General features: G+C 41.9%; 1 long non-coding RNA gene across 1 annotated transcript; it reads left to right on the top strand.

Annotated features, from left to right (window-relative positions):
- The first annotated feature begins 2,597 nt into the window (after positions 1–2,597).
- LOC134869297 (uncharacterized) lies at positions 2,598–13,511 on the top strand. The gene is made up of 2 exons (XR_010166396.1): positions 2,598–3,088; positions 12,542–13,511. It is a non-coding gene; the product is annotated as an uncharacterized LOC134869297 (long non-coding RNA).
- Positions 13,512–16,864: the final 3,353 nt, after the last annotated feature.

The raw sequence follows: 16,864 nt of genomic DNA, 5'->3' as shown, positions 1-16,864 counted from the left end.
CAATGCAGGTCAATAACTTGTAACAGTCATTTTCTCCATGCTTTAATGTTCAGAAAGCTCTTTATGTTTCTCATACTGCCTGTTCTGCAGCATCTCTTTTCACCCTCTGTCTGAAACCAGAGCCCAGTCTGCTCTGATTGGTCAGCTGGATTAGCTGGAGATGTCCCGCCCCTTAGCCTATCACATTCTATGTGGTGCAGCATCAAGTGTTACATAGTGATGTCATTATGGAGGCGTTTCAGGCAGTGTGTGGGAAAATGAATGACATTGTTTTCTACTTTTTAACAATATGGAATTATTTCACCCAGACTGTTTTTTTGGCCCAACGATCTCAGCAACTTTTTCATGACACCTCAGCCCAATAAGGAGCTGTTTTTTGGGATATTTTCTGTCTCAGTGTTTTGGGAATAAAACTCGTGACTGTCTCCCTCTCTCCGCCGGGCCTCCTGTCACTCTCCGGTGTCGGACTCAAAGGCCAGAGCTGCTGCAGTGCGTCTGCTGATGAAACTCTGTCACCACACGGCTGGCTCTGTTGACAGAGTTATTTACTGAACTGAACATATTGAAGCCTGGAGAGAGACAACAGTGGACAGTCACCTCTAAACATGTCTTTTTTTATATATATATTTCTGGGATGCAAAATGCTTTATATCAAGAGAAGTTGCATGTGTATTATTAAAGCTTTCTAAAAGTAAAACCATACAGATTGAACTGTCGACTGATCTGCTTTGACATATCAAATGGTTAGCATGTTCGGCTAACTTATGTAGGCATTGATAAAACTCTCTTGTTCGGGGTCATCCCTACCCAGGGAAATCTAGATTAAACAGTTGATCTAAGGAAAGACATCACTGAGAACATAACAGGGAAATATCTCATATTTCTGACGTATTTAGAGGAGATATTGCTGGGTAAATTGTTCCTGTGTTTCCCCGCAGTGTGGAGGATGATCCTGGATGCTACAGTAAGTGTGGCCGCTCCTTTCCGCATCGGATTAAGCTTTATACTTCAGGAACCCCGATCAACGTTACAGATTTTGCCATATTTATGATAGCAGGGCTGCAGAAAGTAAACTCAGCTACAAGTTTCCACTGCCTATAATAGCGGTGCTCTACAGTGCAATAGAAGACAATTCTACAATTCTGTTTCTTTAATCTATTGGGAGCATGCAAGACATGACAAACCCTTGTCTGCTTCTGTGTTGAACTGGGAACCCAATACCTAAAAATATCCTGGGTAAAAGTGTTGCAAAAGTATAAGGGTGGTGAGTGAAATACACCTCATTTGTGAATACATTTGGGAAGCGAAGTGTCCTGAAATCTGAAGACACTGAGACTTGTTTGAACGTGCTGAAAGCTCAAATTCCCGCCATGATACATTGTGATAAAATCCCTCTTAGCATGTTGTTATGCTCATAAACTAAATGTGTTTTCTTCCCTTTGTTGTTGTATTGATTGCACATACAGATCTCCTGCAGTGGCACCATGGGTTATTTAATATCAGGGAGACAAACACAATCAATGCCTCCCTCAGGAACAGGATCCTGCACCTGGACTCCTTCAGATGAGAGAGTGAAACAGTGAACCTGAAGGAAACCACACATGCCTTATTGTTTCAGGAACAACCAAACAAACAAACAACAGCATGAAGAGATAGATGCCTGTAAAGCCTCTGCTACTACAATAACGTAGAGTTTAGTACTTATTTAATATGAGAGGGCCAAGTAGAAGTACTCAGGTCTTGTTCTTGAGTAAAGTAGAAGTACTCAGATCTTGTTCTTGAGTAAAGTAGAAGTACTCAGATCTTGTTCTTGAGTAAAGTAGAAGTACTCAGATCTTGTTCTTGAGTAAAGTAGAAGTACTCAGATCTTGTTCTTGAGTAAAAGTAGAAGTACTCAGGTCTTGTTCTTGAGTAAAGTAGAAGTACTCAGGTCTTGTTCTTGAGTAAAGTAGAAGTACAGGTGCAGCTAGTTTGAATGGCTTTGTATACTGCAGGGTAGCTGCTGGATTTACTGCAGGTGAACTACAGTCTGATTTAAGGAGATTATATTTACCATCATTAATCCTAATCTGCCTAGCAACTAAATCAATGTAGTGGAGTAAAAGTACTCTATTTACCTCTCAATTGTAAGGGAGTAGAAGTACAAGTACCTCAAAATTGTACTTAGTAAGTAAATGTACTTAGTTACTTTACACCTCATGTATGGCCATTTTGAATGTTTGTTCCTGTGATAAAATACAAAGTAAGTTTGATTAAAAGTGAGACAGTGTCCCTTTAAGGAGGGAGAAAAAGCTGCAAAGAAAGAAAGAAGGAGAGGAGGAGGTGTGACATGTCAAACTGATAGACACTTGGGAGGGAGAGATAAGGAGAAAGGGAGAAAAAGGCAGAGAGACAACATTGCATTAGGCACTTAGAGCCATTCCTCGCTGGCTAAAGGGTAATGCAATTTTCACAATAAGAGCGTCTCAGCGGAGGCTGTAAAAAAAACTGGAGAGGGGAGTGAAAGAGGAGAGGCAAGGAGGGAGGAGGGAGGGAGGAAGGGAAGAACTGCCTCCAGACTCTCATATGGACAGTGGATCTCTGGGGGAAACTGGTAGAAAGTCTCTCTCTGTCTCTCTCCGGTAGCATTCATACAGCAGCTTCCAGTCTGCAGCCGGCTCGGTGTGTTAACTCCGCATCTGACCTCCATGGGAACAGCCTCCCCTCCGCCCCTCTCCTCCCGCCAGGCTGTGGGAAACAAGGGGGGACAGATCCTGATTTTTTACCCCACTTTCAGGCGGAGCAGGACTTGGACTTCTGAAGGATTTCTTGGATCTGAGATGTGAAATAGTTAGTTTGTTGGTAAATCAGAGGAAACGTTGACTTGAATTAAAGGTATTAAGTCAACAGATTGTATTAGGTCAGTAGAAAGGGAGAATATTCAGTTGAACCTATTTGTTTTTCTTTCAACTAACCTAATACAGTTAAGTGAAATCTGTGGACACATTTAATTAAAGTCAACGTTTCAGTTTTCCAGGGTAGGGTCACCTCTCTGCATATCCTCATCTGAACCCTTGAGGTGATTCACCAAATCGGACCTGTGGGCACGGTGAGTAGCAACACACACACATCTCTGTTTCTCCTCACACACGTCTACCTCTTTCCCTGCTAAACACCTGAGGCAGTATTCCATTTCAAGGTACAGCATTTCATTTAACACTTATATATTTCACTTCCCTTCCCTTGCACGTTATTCTTGGAGAGTGTTCTTGCACGACTTATTTCTGTTTCTTCGTGCACAGTTTGTATTTTTGCTTTATTGTTATATATTTATGTTGCGTCGTTAGAGGAGCATGGGACTTCATATTTCCATTGCGTATCTACACTGTGGCTGTGCAACTGACAATAAAGCCTTTGCATCTTTCACTCTCCCTATGTGCTTTCCATTTCATAATTTGCCTAAGTTCTGCTGAGTCTCCACTCATCCTTTTGGCAGCTGACTTTACACAAGACAACAGATAAGATCAAAGCCTGCCTCAGATATTCCAGGGTTTGTGCAGTTTGTCAGAGTTGAGCTTTGATCTTTTTTCCGATGGCTCATGGGAAGACAAGTGCATCTGTTTGTATGACAAACAAGAAGTTACGGACTGCGTCGGCACACCCAAAATGTTTCACACGGGTGCTTTAATCTGGTGTTTATGAGGGTCTGAAAAGAGATCAATCTTTATTTAGTCAAGGCGAATTAAAAGCGTGACTAAGCTGGAATCAGTGGAAGAAAACCAGATACAGTACCATTCCTCACACACACATTCAGGCTTCTCTTCTGAAAGTCAATGCTAGAAGTGCACACACACACACACACACACACACACACACACACACACACACACACACACACACACACACACACACACACACACACACACACACACACACACACACACACACACACACACACACACACACACACGACACACCTGCATGACTGCTAGGCTGCAGCACCAGCACTTTTTTTCTCAGCAAACCCATGACTGTGGGGGGTTTTTGTACCACGACATAATCTCACCAGAGGTTTGATTTGATAAACTCACCCCTAAAGTCAAGTGCAAGAGAACACTTCTGGATAAATAGCTGAAATATTTGAGCGGGATCCAGGTCTTTATCTGGGTCTGATAATCCAGAGAGTTCCCACGTTTAAAAGACATGTTACGGGAAGGAAAGGCATGTGTTTTATTCTTTTTGAGACAGTGTCTTCATCAAATACAGCAATCTAAATAAAGAAATGTCACTGATATGGTGGAATATAAAGGATTACCACAAATAGCTATGACTCATAATGCTAAGCAGACAAATAACCCACAACTCTGCCCAATATGCTTTCTGTTTTCACTTTCATGCATATTTTCTTTGATTTTCGTGCTTGCACGTAATGCTTCTCCACGGTAGAGTCTTACTCATTAACCCCCAGCCCATAATAAATCGTAAGCAACCTCTTACAGCGAGCGGATTCTGGACACAAAAAAAGCAAAAGCTGCTGCAGAGAGTAATATAATTGATCAAGTTAATGACCCTGGTAATATAAAGCTAAGTGCACACGGTGAATATTGCTAATTAATTATGCATCAGAGGGGAAAATACATCTCTAATGGGGATATGTCTGAAGTATGAAAAAGGCAAACAAGTGAGCCGTAAATTCCTGATAAATAGACGCTTAGTTTCTGTTTTGCAGGAGTCTTTTGCCCTTTATCATTAACTCTAAACTTCTAAGAGTTTAAATATTGCACGCTCGCTGCCTGTGATAGATGTTGTGTGGGCGTTGTCTCGAGAAGAATGAACAGATGTTTGTTATTACGGTTCGGCTGCTGATTCAGTCACAATTACTTTGTAGCTATACCTGAGAAAAGCTGCATCTAGTCAGTAGGTATGCATTGGGAGGGGTCAATCAAACCCTGGTCTCTTGGTAGGTAAAAGTGTCAGCTAAATGTTGTGTTGATATTTGGTTGCCTTAAAAAAAAAAAAACACCAGACTCTGAAACAGGAGTTCTTGTCCTGTGTGAAAGTGTAACTGATTTATTTCCCACGCCACTTCCGTAGTTTTTCAATTTCTATTAAATTATAGTATGTAAAGTCTCTCCTGGGACATGTCTCCATGCTTTAATGTTCAAAAAGCTCTTTATGTTTCTCATACTGCCTGTGCTGCAGCTCTTCGGTTTCACCCTCTGTCTGAAACCAGAGCCCAGTCTGCTCTGATTGGTTAGCTGGTTAGGGAAAACCAAAAACAATATGGCCTTAAATGATACGTTGATTTAATCTATCCAATGTCTGCGTCTATTTTCCTGCACCTGTGTGACTCCACAGTAGTTTCCCGTGTGTGTCTTGTTGTGTGTGTGTGTGTGTGTGTGTGTGTGTGTGTGTGTGTGTGTGTGTGTGTGTGTGTGTGTGTGTGTGTGTGTGTGTGTGTGTGTGTGTGTGTTTGTGTGTGTGCAGCCACACGGCCCTTTCCGTCCCTCTCTCATGGTTTCCCTGACCTTAGTGTGTTCGCTGGCTCCCCTCAGATCAGCTGCAGAGGGTTTAAGTGTTCAGGACAGCACGGTTTCCCTCAGCTCTTTCAGCCGGTCATGCGTCCACCGCAGAGAATTTCAGTCTGAGCCGAGGCAATTACCGCTCACATCCAGAGCCATCGGAGCCAGGGACCAAATGAAGGAGCCTTTGATAGGCCCCCGACCAATGCATATTTACTTTTTACGACCAACCAAGTAGTAAACAGCTTGCCTTGTTGGCGCTGGAGCGAGATTTTAAATAACGGCCTGTTCACGCACTAACTCATAAACACATGCATAAAAAGCAGGGGTGGAAAGTACGGCACCAAAGGATGAATTTAAGGTACTTTCCTTTTCTTTCTTTGTTACTCAACACTAACTTGGCTTCATTATAGTCAGATTTTTACACAAAAATATGAAGAAAACAAAATCGTTACAGACGCTTCTTTTGACGATTCATCACGAAAACAACCACAACTAAGGGACAGTGCCAGCTGCCAGTCACTGATTTCATAATCAGGTTTGCCGAGCTACGCCTGGCTGTTTTGTTTTTTAGTTTACTGTTACTGCAGACACAGCAGGAGCAGGATCCTCCAATTGAAGCCATATGTGGTGGAAAAACAGGCCTGGGTTTGTGGGGAGATTGCATGCTTGGCGTGGGAGGGAGGTTGCCGGTCACAGAGGTCGCGATCCGATCACGCCAACTCCTCCTGGCCTCCGAACACGCCATGCTGACGGATGCATCTCAGATAGTCAGAGAGGAATCCCTCCCAAACCGCCTTCCCTCCCTCCGAACCCTTATCTGAATTGATGAATCACTAGATTTTGTCTCAGCTTTTTCGACTATTTTTAGATATAGTCTGGAACTGAGCTTTTACCTATTCTGGTTCCCTTTTCTGGAACTCAAGGGTTTTCTGAATGTGTTTTTGGTTGTAGCCTGAAACAAGATCTGTGGTTAACATAAGCTGAAGAGATGTTATGTTTTGTACTATGACAAAAAAACATCAGTAAATACCCCATTAATAACAAAATTAGTGTCTAAATGAGACGACAAAACGTCATCACATTAGCCTCCTTTAGCTTAGCAGTGGTGAGGTGAAGTCATGTGACCGTACTGTAGTTCCTTTATAGCCCAACATTAGCCTCCTTTAGCTTAGCAGTGGTGAGGTGAAGTCATGTGACCGTGCTGTAGTTCCTTTATAGCCCAACATTAGCCTCCTTTAGCTTAGCGGTGGTGAGGTGAAGTCATGTGACCGTGCTGTAGTTCCTTTATAGCCCAACATTAGCCTCCTTTAGCTTAGCGGTGGTGAGGTGAAGTCATGTGACCATGCTGTAGTTCCTTTATAGCCCAACATTAGCCACCTTTAGCTTAGCGGTGGTGACGTGAAGTCATGTGACCGTGCTGTAGTTCCTTTATAGCCCAACATTAGCCTCCTTTAGCTTAGCGGTGGTGAGGTGAAGTCATGTGACCGTGCTGTAGTTCCTTTATAGCCCAACATTAGCCACCTTTAGCTTAGCGGTGGTGACGTGAAGTCATGTGACCGTGCTGTAGTTCCTTTATAGCCCAACGTTAGCCACCTTTAGCTTAGCGGTGGTGACGTGAAGTCATGTGACCGTGCTGTAGTTCCTTTATAGCCCAACATTAGCTTTTTACATGTGGATATTGCATTTACTCATCCTAATAGTGGTGAGGCTATGTGGAAATCATCCTGTTGAACTAGATTTAGCATACACATTGGTTACACATATATTATTTTCTGCAATATTCTTAAACCCCATGGAAACGTCCCACTGCTTTTTGTCAAGGGAGCGCTGCTAACTTCTGGGTTGGCCTACAAAATGTCTAACTCTACTCTATGCAGATTATAAATATGATGTGATGAAAGGATTCTTAGGAAGCTGTTGTTTCTGAAGGTGCAGGAAAGCTGTTCAGGGTGTGCCTCTGAAAATAAGTGGTTTCTTGGGTTGAGTCTGGTATGAGATTGCATTAGCTGGACTAATAGCAGCACTGATAGATCCCTGTGTCCTCAGCTGAACCAGACAGTTGTTTTGTCTGTGTTCATTTCCCCCACGTCACTCTCACACTAACAGTATCATCTTTCATAGTTTTACCATATTTCGTGCGTCACTTCTCCTGACTGCACCTCCTTCCTTCTAGTCTTAATGTTATCAGCGTGGCTATTAGCTAATAGCTCAGATAGCAGCTACTATCAGATTCGGAGATCGCCTATGGCAGGCTTTAATGCAGCGCTGCCATTTCCCCTCATGCATTATAATGGATCATGTTCCTGTCAGCGCTGAGGCCAAGATCATTTTTCATTCCTCCATTCTTCCTATAAGAGGTGAGTCAGTGCCTCTCTAAAAAGATAACATTTATTCATTATTTGATTTATACTTTTTGACATAAAACCCCCCAAATCAGTTTAGTCTCGTATGTCTTATTCGGTTTCATTTCTAAGAAAAGGTTGGTAATGATTGATTTTGCATGGAATTACATCCCCTCGCCCGAAATTGCATTAACGCAATGCAAAGTGGATTATTGTTAATGGGACATGAGGAAAAGCTCCTGCTTGATGTCTGCCTCGCTCATCAGTCACATGCAGGGCGGGTTTATCCGGACTGAGTGATCTAATGAGCTTAATAATGAAGCTCAGACCCAACAAGCTCTGGTAATGACTTTTCAATGCTCAGGGGGTCTTTAGTTACTACAGAGGTGTGATTGGTTGAGACAGGGGCCTCATGTTTTATCTGTCTGATCAATTTGAACTCTGCTAAATGAGGAAACTCAGCCTCTGACTGAACTCTCCACAAACTCTGGTGTTTTATGTTATTTCTCTCTCCGTTTTCCTGCACATTTCTCAAGAAGATTCAAAGAGTTTTTGCTCAAGTTGAACCACTTCTCTTTCCACTAACTCTACATGAACTTTACTTTGCATTCTGTCCCAACCAAAGATGATTTATAAGACATAGTTACGGCACCACTGAGTCTTTCTCCACACCCAGAGGCAACTCAAGGAACTGGTAGTCTGGTCATTTTTATGATGAATCGTTTGAAGCATGGAGCTTTAATGACTGTTAAACTTCCATAAAGCAAGACTAGTGACATACAAATCTGTGACGTCCTCACAATGATAAGTTAATGGACGTGAACTTGAGCTCGGGGCCAGCCTTAATGTGCATATTTAACCCAGGATACAGGACAACGTTTTTTGCTATGAATGCTAGGTTAGCAATTCTCATAAGTTGAATAAGTAGCTCAACAAATAGTTTTCCTGGCTAGTTTATTAGTTTCTAGTCTTATTCAATACAGTTCAGTAAACTCCAATTAAGGAAAAGTGACAATAGTGCAGGCCTTACTTATATAGGGTGTGGCTACCTTGTCCTTTACGCTGGTTTGGGTGTTTTTCCTTTTACAACTTTGACCTTTTCTACGTTTAAGTTTTCACTTTACCCAAAAAATAGTTTTTTAAGCATTGCTTGTACTCAGCTTCACTCACTCATATAACTTCTGGTCAGAAAACAACAAGATGGAGACATCCAACACGCCAATGCTTAGTGCAAAAACAAATGGTTTCTAATTTATAGTTCAGATGCTGATTTGTTTGAAGCCTACACAATCCTTTCAGACAAGTAACATTTGAAAAAAAACGAACAGTCTGGAAGACAAATGTGTTTATACCTTTTTCTGAAAGGCCAAACCCGGATTGAGGGTTAAAAGCTTGACGTAATAGAGGTAGGAGATGCAATATTTTCAAAATATGGGGATACGGGTGCAGGATGTATAGTGTTGCAGAGATTTGTACACACTGAAAGTGACAGGAACTCTCGTCTAAGCGATAGTGAGGTGGGCATAAATGTCAGTTTTTAGAGTAAGTAACAGAAACTATTAAAGGTGCTTTCAGACGCAGGTGTTCAAACAGCATACTAACCCCTATAGAGTCGAGTCACAATCTTTACAGACTGGAATCCATAAAGCAAGGCTCCTCTAATGCAATTCGACGTGTTCTGTCTCTCCAAATCATGCACACATTCTCACAGACTTACACTTCTCTTGTTTCTGCTCCTCGACACTTTGCCTGTGTTTTGTAAGAGCAGGGTGACAAATCCAAGTGGCATGGACATGTGAGATGCAGGGTGACGTCAGTGCTGGGTTCAGATGTGAACCTCACGCCACCCCATGCAGAATATCTCAACATCTCCTGGGTAAACACGGACAACTGCCAGGAGAATTACACGAGAAAACCAACAAATGGTGCGACTTTGTCACCTGTACTAGAAAATAGAGGGAGGGAAGGGCAACACAAAGACGGTGAGGGGATATTTATGGATCTTTATGAGTATATTAATTGTAAATATAGTGTTGTAGGTCACAGAATATCACCTAGTTTGATCTGCTCTCTCTTTCTGCCGTTTGACCGTCGAGCAGTTCCTCCCGGCTGTGTGAATGAGGTCACTCGGTTCGGCTGAGTTTCCAAACGTTGCTCTCTCTAAATGTGGTGACCTGTTCACACCTTCAGCCTCCTGTTAAAATAATAACTTACATCAGGCTGTAAATGAGTGACATTAGTAGCATGACATACTGTTGTGTTAGAGGCCAATTGAGTTGCTATGGAGTCATGGAAAGCTTGTAAAACTGAAGTGTTGCAGAGAATATCATCTTGTCCTGATACAATTTAATTCCTCCTGCAGTGGATCATTTATCTACAGTAACTTGGTGCAACTTTTTCCAAATATATATATATAACCATATGAAATCATAGGGATTTGGACTGTTGGTTGTGTTGAAAAAAATACCAAAAGTCTGGAGGAGTTTTGTCTCCTAACTAGATTTCTAAATGTAATACAATACCTTGAAGAATGTTGATATCTGATCTATTGAAATGCTATATATACATTTTCCCCTCTGGTATATTTTGGATAGCAAGGGGAAACAACATTTAAAAAAGAAAGTAAGATAAAGAGAGACAGGAAAGCACAGCTGGTATTGTTAAACATTTCAAATATTCATTTTTGATATTTATCAGAACATGGTTTTTGGTTGGATACACAAACGTAGCGCACGTACACACAGTCCAATGAACTCTGATATGCAGTTTAAAAAGCCTTTAATCAGGTGAAATTGCAATGGCCATTTATTTGTGATGTCTCTCTGCGTTTTTACAGGCAGAACTAACATATCTAATTGTATTTATACAGCTTCATATCACAAATAATACGTATGTTACACAGGGTTTCACACAGCATACAACACCCTCTGTCCTTAGAGCCGTGCAAGAACAAAGAAAAACTCCCTCTAAATTAATCTGGAAGAAATGTGAGAAACCTCAGGAAGAGAAACAGAAATCGATCCTTCTCCCAGGATGGACAAACATGCAATAGATGTTGTGTGTGAAGATTAACAAAGGTAATACATGCACGTTATAGACAATCCAAATGACCAGAAGTGATCATGAGAATGTCTGAAGGAAAAAGATGAACCCAGGGCGTAAAAACAAGGTTCAGGTGATGCCAAAAATTGGCGTCAGGTAAAACCACCGCAATTATAATGTACCGTTGTAATCATTACCACATCCAACCTCTGTATGCCACCCCATAATTCACGCTGGTTGCCAAAAACATGTCACTTCCTGACACTGTTCCGTTCAAACCGATAATCATTTTGTCAAAACTCAATCACTTCCCGTATCAACTTTTCACACCTTGCAAACAAACACTCTCTCTCACACACACACACACACACACACACACACACACACACACACACACACACACACACACACACACACACACACACACATGGCAGAGGGCACGGCCGCTCCCTTTGATTCTCTTTGCTTGAGCTAAAATAAAAACAGAATATTTGTATACTTGGAAAAATAAGACGTGGCTTTCAGATATCTTTGGACAGGGCAAGTCATTTTCATTGCTTCCAGTCTTTGTGTCAAGCTAAGAGAATAAAGCACAAAGCAAAGTAAACAAGAGATTCTTTAAATACCAATTGTGAGAGTTTTTCCACGGCGTAAGGAAGCAATGTTTTCAGCTTGGTTAGTTTGTCAACAGCATTACATTTAAACTTGGTGAATGAGTGAAACCCACACACACACACACACACACACACACACACACACACACACACGCACACACACACACACACACACACACACACACACACACACACACACACACACACACACACACACACACACACACACACACACACGCACACGCACGCACACACGCACACACGCACACGATCCTTCATTCCCCATTCCCAACGACTGCTCAGTGAAGCACAACTTGACGTTCCACATCTCACGACCTAGACAAAGATATTTATTCATGATTCCTGCGCAGGGAGTGGTGCGCTGCTAACGCTGGTTGACAGGACAGACATATCTCCGTGTCTGGAAAGACTTTGCTCGCTGCACAACATGTACTGCGGCTCCGCTCATAAACACCAGGCTGGTGGAGGACATCCAGTTCTTTTGTGAAATAATGCACACATGCCATTGAGCTACTGTCAGCAGACATTGTTCTGTTTATGATGAACCTGCATGTGCAGACAAGAGCCACTTCTAAAGACCGGTCTGGAGAAATGTCTTTGTAATTATCCAGATTTTAAAATGCACTGATGATAGGTCTTCTAATGGGGGATGAGCACGCTTATAGATAGAGGTTTGTCTTGTAATCCCTTTACTGGAACTGGCATACGTTGGCATTGTAATCTCTTAATCAGTGGTGTGTACTCTATAATAAAAGCATAATTAAAGCACACAACTAGAATGGCATTTGGAGAGCGCAGACATGCTCAGATGGAATCAGATGAGATGGAAAGGGTTTTTTTCTGACTTTGCTGTGTTCATGACGTTTGAGTCATAATGGCAACCACACGGGGGGTACAAAATATTAGGTTGTCTTCTGTATAGCTGCTTCAAACAAGATTTGAGTGTGTGTTAATGTGCATTATCAATGTTGGGTATACATGTACTGTAAGTGACATTTTTTTTACTTTCCGTTGTTAGGATTGGCCCAAAGTTCAACAGATGTTTCCTCGGCCCGTGATGCAACTTTTCACCAACTTTTATGAAAATTGGGCAAGTAGTTTTTGCATAATCCTGCAAACAGACACAGACCAAGCCAAAGCCAAATATCCTTAACAGAGGTAATGACAAATGGCAAATTACACTTTGCTTTGAGGTCACAGGTTATAAAATTGATACGGCCATAATGACTGTTGAATCTACAGGAAGACTTAACCCTGTAGCCACCTAGCGTAGCATAAAAACAGATTTTTGAAGTTGTACAATTCCTTGTGTTTATTTCTCAGTTCTGAGCAGCTCTTAGTAAACCAGATGAGACATGCTTTAAGAAATACAAACGGTTATAAGAAGCAGGAAAACAACTGGACTAAATGTTAATTCCCTACACACAAAGAAACTCCACATATGGTTCACTAAATCATTATGACTCAGGTGAGAAGACAAGCTGATGATTAAGGGAGCGATGAAGGAGAGGCTGTTGAGACGAACCTCCTCCTCCTCCTCACTGCTCGACTACAGTCCTGTCATTATTCCTTCCCCGGCATGGTGGGCCTGGAATTTTCCCTGCAGAACAGAATAAACAACAACAATGGAAGATAATAACACACACAGACGTTCCCATTTTTCAACCAGGCAGTGTTTCCTTGTGCACCGATCCAACGGGAAGACAAATCAAACACACCTCTCTGACCTAACGCTAATGTGAAGCAGACTAAACATGAAGACCTTTTTAAGGAAACACTGGAAACACTCATTACGATCAGTTGTTCTCATGCTATACGTCTTTTTGACTTCAAATAAAAACAGAATATTTGTATGATCTTGATTGCAAAGGAGTTCCAAAAGAAAAGACATTGAGTGGTTTGCAGATACCTCTGGAAAGAGACAGTCATTTTCACGGGTTCCAGTGTTTGTGGCTAAGCTAACTGAATAAAGCCTATTAGTACACTCAGCATCGCAGGGTTTTCAGCTTGGTTTTGTTTTTCAGCAGAATTACAAAAAAAAAACGGGCCCAATTTCCAGTAAACTTCATGGAGAGGTGCAGCATGGGTCAGCAAATAATGCATTTGATTTTGAAACAGATCCAGATTAAGGACAAGATACATAAATGATGTTACGTTGGCCATTTATTCTGCAATAATGCGGTGTAGAAATGATGGTGTCATAACGACATTTGACAAAACACAATGACATTGCAAAAAACATTTCAAAAATTACGGAAAGTATATTTCTTTAGGTAGAACCCGTTTTGTTTGTGATTAGACAGAGATAACCGGAGAAACACTGCTGTGATTGGTTGGTCGTCTTCCCTGTTTGGTACTACTCAGCTGTGTCTGCACACATTTTAAACTCAGTTTATAGAGATATGGTACCACTTTACAATAACACTACCCTTATAAGGGTTTAGTTTGTAATTCATTTATTAATCAGGTTGTGAACACTTTATAAATCATCAATCAGCTTTTATCAGACGAGAGATAAACAGGCCACTGTGACCGGTGGCTTGCCAAATAGTGAGCCCACATTTATCTGTTCTGCTAAGCCTTAAAGCTATTAGCTACTTAGCTCAAGAGATGCCAAGAAACATGAAGATTGATGGGGGGAGAACCAACTCAGTGAACAACAGATACCAAGGATGCTGGCTGATGAAGAAGAGGAAGGAAGCTAGGTAGCCAATATAAGGCTTAGTCACCTTGCCAAATAGGGAGCCTGTGTTGATGTATGAAAACCATGTTAGAACTGGTTTATAACTGGTTCTTAATGGTTAATAAAGTGTTTACAAACTCATTATAAACCCTTTATGAATCCTTTATAGGGGTATCTTATTGTAAAGTGGTACCGGAAATATTTGAACAAAGGATATGCATATGGAGTTGTCCTCGACATGCTGTCAACCCAACACGACATCGACCTGTCACTTAGAACCGTGAAGGCGTAGGTTATTAAGACCCACTAGATCAGATACTTTAACAGCCTGCGAGCAATACTAGCATTTGTCATATAGTGCACAAATTACCAAACTCTTCAACCACACTTTCAGGGTCCGTTCTTTCCGGCTCAGCGCGGTCAAACAACCAATCAGAGCAGTGTTTCTCCGACTAGCTCTGTCCAATCACAAACAAGAAGTGTTCTCCCTAAAGGAAAACCCTTTCCGTAATTTTTGAAATGTTGTGGTGTTTTTTGAAATGTCGTTTTGACTTGCCCTTCAAGTGCAAAAAACCCCCCACGTTCCTCACTTCGAAAATTCACTTTTTTCAGAAGGAAGTTGTAAGAGTTTCCACCCAGCAGGCTACGTCCAGCCACCTACAATGGGACAACAAATCAGACACACCTCCCTGGCCTGAGACTAATGTGAAACAGAGACTGAATCTTTTCATAGTTTGCTTTCTTGTACAGGACACAGATCTCCTTTTTGGTAGCACGTTCTCCTCGGCTGGTATTCAATAGCAGGAGTATTGAAATCCACGTGCACCACCAGACAGATTTGCCCTTGCCATTTCAAACAAGCGGGTGTTTACTTTTTTGCCCCTGATTTGCTTTAAACAAATGCACCAGGTAGCTGGCTCTGCTTGTTCCAGCCAGAATCCACATCTGCTACATCCTGCTGACCTGTGCACAGTGCAGTCTGCAGAGACTTCCCACACATTTAAACGTCTTTTTTTAGATCAGAATCAGGATCAGACGTCCTTTATTAGTCCCACAGGGGGGGAAATGTACCCTGTTAAAGCATAAGTGGTACAGCAGGTAAAAAAGGCAAGCGATAATAAAGATAAGATGCAAATAACGACAAATAAGGACAAAACCATGGCTAAAAAATGAGTCGCAGCAATTAAAAAAGTCACATAATATTAAAGTATTGAGACCTTATAAAAATGACATGTTGGGGTATTGCACAATTTAAAAGAAGAGTGTGTATTGCACATTGCAGGTTTATTGCCCAAGATTTCAACAGTCTGTATCGTGTGGGGGTCTACCAGAGGCCTTTATCCCAGGGTTACACGGTTTAAAGTGCATCACGGATAATCTTCACATGAGTTCTAGTTTTTTTTTACCTCTTCTCTTTCAGGTCAGGCATCTGGAGCCCAGGAGGACTTTTGAAGAAGATACAGAGGGGCGGAGAAGTCCCGGGTGGATCAAGCTTCAACCCCGGCTGTGGCGGGGAGGGTTCCTGGCACCGTGATTTGATGCACAAAGAGAAACAAAAATCACATTGCCAGGGATTTCCACTCCTTCACAGCTCAGACCCAGAGTCCCTTTTCTACATTCGGATGCTTTTGTGTCGTCTTCTTGGCTGCTCCTTTAGAATCTGACACTGGATCTCGGACGGATATTGGTGATCAACCTCTCTCAGCGGACTTGAAGTTTCTCACATGGAAAAAACTGCAGTTAAATATGCAGCTGTCTGAAATTGAAACTGTCTTCACTATTCTCCACTTTCAAAACAGCCAGGAAGTCGATTTAAATGCATATGAACACATTTTTTTGGAGAGTGGATCATGTTTTGGCTCGTGGAATTTAGATTAATAAACAACGACAGGATTTTGGTGTTTCAAATAAAGTCTAGGATCCTCCGTTGGCAGCACACTTTGAAACGTAATACGAATGATCCCCATCAGAGGCCTTTTTAAAAAAACTTTACCAGTGAGTAGTCACGTAAAGGTCTTCATGCAGCGGCTGTATTCCATCAAAAAGCCAGCCACCCACTTGCTAAAGGCACAGAGCTTAGCTAATTGGTGAGCATTGATCCCTGCTATGTGTTGTTCACAGTGGCTAAGTTCAGTGCCTGAGGTGAAATAGTTGATTCGATGGAGGGGATTTGTTCCGGTGAACGGAAAGAACTTTATGATCTCGCATATGAAGAAAAGGAGGAGGGAGGAGTGGGAGAGATTAGGTGGAGAAGGAGGCAGCGAGGTGAGAAGAAAGAGTGAAGATCGTGGAACTATGCACGGTTAAATGGGCCAAACACAAGTCTTCATTATGCAATGCCGTCCAGACGTATGACAACCTGTACTTTAATCGTCTCTGCCTGAAGCAACAACTGTTTTATCTTACCTCACACATGTGGCAAGAATAATCATGCATACCGAATACATTTGACTGCCTTCCAGTGAGACGGTTCGGCCCACGTTTACAGTGGACTTCAAAATGCCACAGGTTATATTGTGATTTTTTAGGAATGTGGTGCTAAATGGCAGACCTGTTGGAGCAGGCCAAGTTCATGTCTACGGAAACCTGGACTTCAAGAAGAAACCCTGCATACACCTGGTTCATCGTTTATAACCCCCTGGCCTCGAGAAAGTCAGC

Source organism: Eleginops maclovinus, chromosome 9 (genome assembly GCF_036324505.1).
Source record: "Eleginops maclovinus isolate JMC-PN-2008 ecotype Puerto Natales chromosome 9, JC_Emac_rtc_rv5, whole genome shotgun sequence".
NCBI classification, from domain to species: domain Eukaryota; kingdom Metazoa; phylum Chordata; class Actinopteri; order Perciformes; family Eleginopidae; genus Eleginops; species Eleginops maclovinus.
This window is presented reverse-complemented; position numbering and strand designations above follow the sequence as displayed.